Here is a 6,630-nt window from a genome sequence, read left to right on the forward strand (position 1 = left end):
ATCAGTGCATGTCTGAACTAGTCGCCAGTGTTGTCCTCTCCTCAACGTTGTACCAGTACTGTAAGAGTCCTGAAACGTCTCTATACTCTTTGACTTATCAGTCACTGAAACTTCCAGTGCACCTGAGGATATACGGCATGGTTGGTGGCACTTGAGACTCCGCGGTAATACGGCGGCAACGATACGTAGAAACAACGTAAGCACCAGGTATACCAGCATAAAGCATGTCTCCAATAAGCGTTTAGTGCTAAAGTGAAAGCGAGAGCAGCAGTCGTCAAAAGAGTAAGGTTCGATTCATGCCAACCAGAGCAACAATGTCTCAAGCAACCCCTACTGGACACGTCAAACAAGAAAGAGAACATATATTATTTTGTTGTCACGCAAGCTGAACAAGAGCAACAGAAAAGCACATCTGACACACACAGCGCTGTGTGTGTCAAATGTGCCTTTATGTTTTCCTTGTTCAGCTTGCTCTTCAACAAAATAAGATATGCCGTACCAACAAGCCCCTATAGCTATCCTCATCGAAGAAAGAGGGTTCAAAAGAAGGTGGAGACGAAGTGGTGAACGCTTGAGTCGGAGATCTATTAATAAGAATTATATACGCCCTCCAGAGACATTCCAAGTTCGATTACTGTGGATCCCTACTGACCTTGTTACTGAGTAAGCAGCTAATAATGGCTTTCCTGCTTCTTTTCGTAACCACACAGACAGTGCGCAGTCGTTCCCTGCCACTTCCCGACAAAGCTGTAGTAATAAACCCTGGTCGTCAGGATCAAAGAAACGCGAACTACAGCCCCGTCCGTTGCCCAGGTATTTACCCACAGCGTCTTGAAACAGCGCGTCTGCTTAGATTCGGCACATGATGCCCACCAACTAATACAGAGCGAGCAAATCTAGTTCGTTCCCGCCTTGATCTGCGTGCGCTAGGGCTCTCCGGCTGAGCATGAAGCCAGCCGGTCTGTCGTGCCGCCTAGAGAGGTTTCCTTTTGTCATTACCAGCGGGGACCCTTTTCTGGTGGGCGTCACGACGGTCGCTTGCATCACTGCCAGCCTTCATTTCCGGACGTGCGTGGCGACGGCGCTCTCTCCTCCGGCAAGCACCAAGCAGACGCATAATTCAAGCAGGTTGGCCTGTAACATCTCCGTGCCAAGATACCACTCCTCAAGCACGCAGCGATCCCCTGGAAACCTAGTTCTCGCCCGCAGACAGAGAGTCCCGAGGAATTAAGAGACACGGTGGTCCGCGGCGAGGCCATCTGCCTCTCGAGCGGCATTTATGAAGCCCTCCTGTGTATATCTTTCCGGATACTAATGCCATCGTAAGTAACCCTCGTATGGTACGCGTCATTTTATCGTTCTTATAAGTATCTTTATCTTTTCATTTTGTTCTCCGTGCTTTTAAACAGGTGCCTGGTAGAGGCCGATCCTACACGCCTTCACCCTAGCCACGCATCAGCAGAGGTTAACAGCGTTTCAAAGAACCTCAGTACAGGACTGGCTGTCTTGGCGTGATAAACCAGGAGTATGCATGATTAATAACAGTGTTGCTGCTGAATCTGCCATTCATAGTGGCAAAGAAGCGCGTGAGCAGTAAGGTTACGTCGGTGCTCTTAACTGCCGTAGTGGTCTTACAACATAACTTGCAACAGATGCAGCAATGCCTGCAATGCCTTGAAAAATGGGTCAGAGCGTGTCTCCGAAAGCGCACTAGTGCGGACTGAGGCGGCCGGGGTTTCGTTGTGGTTGTGCATCAAGAAGACAGCGTTGCTTTAGCGCCCTGTAAACAAAGTACCACGGAGGTAAGAACTTCGTAGCGATCGCTGAGTGCGATTTGAGAGGAACAGTCCCAGCAACGAGAAGCCATGCATGCAGCATGTGCTAGTCATCACCATCAGTTAAATGTGTGAGAAAATCCTCTAATATCTTACTTTGAGGCAGCACGCAACATCTCATTAGTAAGTTCATTCGCTGTATCTATAGGCAATCCCATAGCCTCTTATAAGTAGACCGACTTGCCGCGTACGCATGAGAAACGCTGCCATTTTCTCACAGCGTCCTGCGGGAAAATACGCTGTTTTCCTTGCAGAATTTACATCCGAGGAAATGTTTGATGGCAACCAGAGTGGAGAACAAAATGTTAACTCCACGTCTCGCGCGCGTATTGTGAAGCAGTCTTTATCAGGAGCGGTGGCAGCGCGCACTTGGCGGCGGTCGGTTCAACAGGAGGATAAAACGAGAGCGGTTATCCTGTGGCTTGGACAAGGATGAACACTGACCCCCAATGTCATAGAGTGATGGAGGCTTACAGACAAAGAAACAAATCTATCAACGGCGACGAGGACACAGACACACCTGAAGACTTTAGTATATCCTGCCCACTGTGTCACGCAGAACAAACCGAACCAAGCATTAAAAACCTGCTTTGGGACTGTCCTACCACTCAAGATATTCGAGATAATTTTACCAGACCATGTGGCGCAACCAACTAGATTTTCCCAACGCCTAATCTACTACTGGGAACGCAGAAATATCGTATGATATCAGTATAGGAATTCGCGACAGAGACCGACCTTATCGGACCGACCGGACTGGACCTGAGCACCTTTAGTGTGACTACCTCGATAATCCCGCCTAATAACCCCCATACCCTATCCAGGCCATAGATCGATTCCTTCTGCAAATAAAAAGCTCATTCATTCATTCATTCATTCATTCATTCATTCATTCATTCATTCATTCATTCATTCATTCATTCATTCATTCATACATTCATTCACACATGCGTGTGCCGCACATGTTCCTCAGACGCCAGAGTCTAGATATTTGGCGCACCTACAGCGTACAAACCGACTAAGTGGCACGCAAATCGCCACAAATCTAAATTATAGCCCAGCTTCAAACGTCGCAGAAGCCCTAAAATCCAGACATACGTGCCATGCCAATAGGTGGTTCAACATCTTACAAAGTTGACGTCTGGGATGAACAGCGCCGCTTCTTTGCTCTCAGCGACAGACTGGTATGTATACATTAAATAAGGCTGAGTGCACGTCTTTTAAGTTTTTTGTTACTTTTATTGCGATAGCAATTATATTGAATCCAGGCGCAATTATACCACTCGAGGCACATTTCTCCCGTCACCGTGACATTGCGTACATAGTCCAAAGGCTATAACACCGTCGCCGAGCACCCTACACGCTGTATATGCAAGTGAAGCCTGCGAGGGGAGCCGACGATCGCGGCTTAATCTCGCCCGCGCGAAAGAGAGGTGAGCGGGGAGAACGCGCGCCGTCTTCCGTCGGGCGCGAGGCGCTCAACGTTGCGAGGCACCAAGGGGGAGGGGCGAGAAGAGGGGCGGCGTTCTACTCCGGCTGCAACTGTGTACGTAGAGGCTGCACGTGATCGCGCGGCCGTCTCATGAGAGCGGTCTGCGTTTAGGGCAGAGTCTAGGCGGGTGCGTCGACGGCTCGTAGCTTTGTGCGTCCTCTGTGTTCTCGTCGCTCAGTTTGCGGTTGAGGCAATAAATAGCACGAAGGTCACTTCGCTCGCTGCTGCTGCTACGCTTACACACGCCAGCGTTTCTACAGCGAGTGTCCGCCGCCATCGAGTGTGCGCGCTGACACTATGCTTGTTGATTTAGCTGGCAAGCGAATGTTTACAAGCTGATACGGCCGATAAAATGCTATCCTCATTTCGTGTGGCTGTCTGCTAATTTGCTATCGCAAGCGATGCTTCGCCTTTCTGGCAAAACTGCGACTTATTTCGTTTTTCTTGTGTGAGCCCTAGCACTCTTCATATCATACACTCTCCGCTTCAAACGATTTCGCCTCTACACAAACAAAGCGTGTGTTGTGACCTGCCGCTTGGCTCAGTGGCTAGGCGTTGCGCTGCTGAGCTTCAGGTCACGGGTTCGACCTCGGCCGCGACAGCCACATTCCGATGGAGGCAGAATGCAAAACGCTCGTGTACAGTGCATTTAGAGTACGTTAAAGAACTCCAGGTGGACAAAATAATCTGGAATCCCCCACCACGGCGTGGATCATAATCAGATTGTGGTTTTGGCGCGTAAGATCCCAGGATCTTTAAGTGTCTCTCGTGTTTAAGCATTTCTTATAATGAAATCTCAACTTTCCTGTAGGATGCACTGTGTTCATTTCAACACATTTTTGCAGCTTTGTATGCTCTTTCTGGCTTGTTCCTATCATATTGTTCTTGGCCTTGCAAAGTTTTTAATAGCCTGAGCATGTGCTGGTGGGCTAGTTGGTTAAGCATAATTACAAAGACGGCGCCGGATAAAACAGCCGTAAAATGATGAAGCCAACGTGAACAAGAAAATAAGATAATCCTTCAATGCGCCAACAGAGTATTAACTTTGCACCGGACGCCATCCTCACCGAACCAGCATAGTTTGGACGAAACAGTACGCGGGCGAGTATGAATTATCTGAACTTCGGTTGTAAATTTTTTTGAGATATTATTGAGCAAGTATCACCTACATTGCTTTTCTACAAGGTCACCCAAATTGTCAACACAATTTTGCCAACAATCAACAAATTCTCTCGTTTAAAAAAGTGATATCGCTTAATCTGCCAGCAATAAATGCTTCGCAGTATTCATCTCTTTGTCAGAATAGAATCTTCGTCTTTGTAGGGTTAAATTATGCGGCCAAACAGGCGATAGTACGATGGAGCGAGATAAGGTGGATGCTCCCATAGCTCGGAATGGAGTTTCTGGAGTCTGTCGACAGTGCACGCGATGGTGCACGGACGTGCCAATGTCTGACAAACATCCATTCATTAATTGGTTATTCATTCATTCTGTCAAACGCCATCTGACATGTACAAAGTGCAGGATACAGTTATCCAGTGAGCGTCTTACGATCGCGGCTTAATCTCGCCCGCGCGAAAGAGAGGTGAGCGGGGAGAACGCGCGCCGTCTTCCGTCGGGCGCGAGGCGCTCAACGTTGCGAGGCACCAAGGGGGAGGGGCGAGAAGAGGGGCGGCGTTCTACTCCGGCTGCAACTGTGTACGTAGAGGCTGCACGTGATCGCGCGGCCGTCTCATGAGAGCGGTCTGCGTTTAGGGCAGAGTCTAGGCGGGTGCGCTACTTAAGCGCTAGTGGCTGTTGACGCTGCTTCTTCATAATGATCCAGTAATGACACACGATACTTTAAGAAAACTGTTAGAATTATACTGTGCGGATACGCGGTAAAATACAAAGTCTATTGGTGATTATAGAAACGGCACCACAGAAAAATACTGACACAAAATGACACGATCGCACGGCGCTTGTGTCGTTGGGTCACCCTGTGTCCCTGTTTTTCTGTGGTGCATTTTCTAAACTTCACTCCATAACAACTCGCCCAACAGCAGTTCTTATTGACTGCTGCTGAGGCACACGAGGACACATATGGGAGCAGAGAGTCAAATTAAATTTCAATTGATTTTAATTACAATCAACTTCACAGACCATGACTGACTCTCGAGCTTCTATGGCTTCTATGTGGTAGCTGATTTAAGATGTTTTCATTCCACGCTCTGATCTGTGCTCTCAGGATCATAGTTACGAATCCAAGCGTCGTGGACTGCAATAATTCCGCCACGGTTTCGTTCGTGTTGGAGTATAATTAGAGCTATCGCTTGTCCAAATGCATCCGTTTGTGCTATTGTCTGCATTGTTTCGCCATCCACCCCACACGTTTATTTTTTTTTTTAATACCGAGCTTATTTTACACACGTCACAACGAGGGTGGCGGCGTGACAACAGCATGACAGGAAAAACGTGCGGAAGGAATTACAAACTCAGCAAAGCCAGTTTCGAGCTTTTAACTGCTGTAGCAGTAAAATCTCGGCGAAGGAACAGGCGTCGGAGCACAATATTTTACATCGTCGGTGGATCGCAGGCAAGCAGAATTTTGGAAGCACTGCTGTCGCCCTATGTGTCGCAACGTAGGCACTGGCCGAATAAAAGTATTTCATACTTAGAACCTTGTTTGTTAAACTGGATCCTGGCTAGCCGGAACGAGAATATTACTGCATGGCTTTCAATTCGGGTTGAATAAAATGCCAACGTCCCATTTTTTTTCCCGTCCAAGATGACAAAAAGGAAAAAAATGCTGTTTACAAACAAAGACTATTTCAAACTTCCGGTTTTTGCCAAAGAAATACAGCTGGCAAGAAAGATGCGAGCCGCAATAGTGCGGCAACACAGAAGCTCGGACCGTACCTCATAAACTTTTTTTTGCTTTTTTTGCTGCTGCTGCTAATGAGAACTTTATAAATCAGTTCCGCCGTAGATTGCACGATAAGATATATCTGTAAATGAAACATGCTGCCTTACTTTTATTTGAGAACGCAGAAAGTGGCGTCTCGTACGTTAAACCAAATTTAGTACACGCTAATACACGTTTTCCCTTGCATCGGTACAGTAAGGCGGAACGACACGGGACCGAAAGAGCCTTTTGGGGCCGCAGGCTAACTGCTGCCAAGGCCTGTGCAAACCGCCTATAAGCAATTGCCCGTGCTTTTCCAACACACCTGCGGACCAACCTCGTCTACGTACTTATGGCAAAGCCCCGTAGCGACACGCACAACAGCATTTTCCCTGCACTTCGAGCTCATGTACTTACAC

Source organism: Dermacentor andersoni, chromosome 5 (genome assembly GCF_023375885.2).
Source record: "Dermacentor andersoni chromosome 5, qqDerAnde1_hic_scaffold, whole genome shotgun sequence".
Lineage (NCBI taxonomy): Eukaryota > Metazoa > Arthropoda > Arachnida > Ixodida > Ixodidae > Dermacentor > Dermacentor andersoni.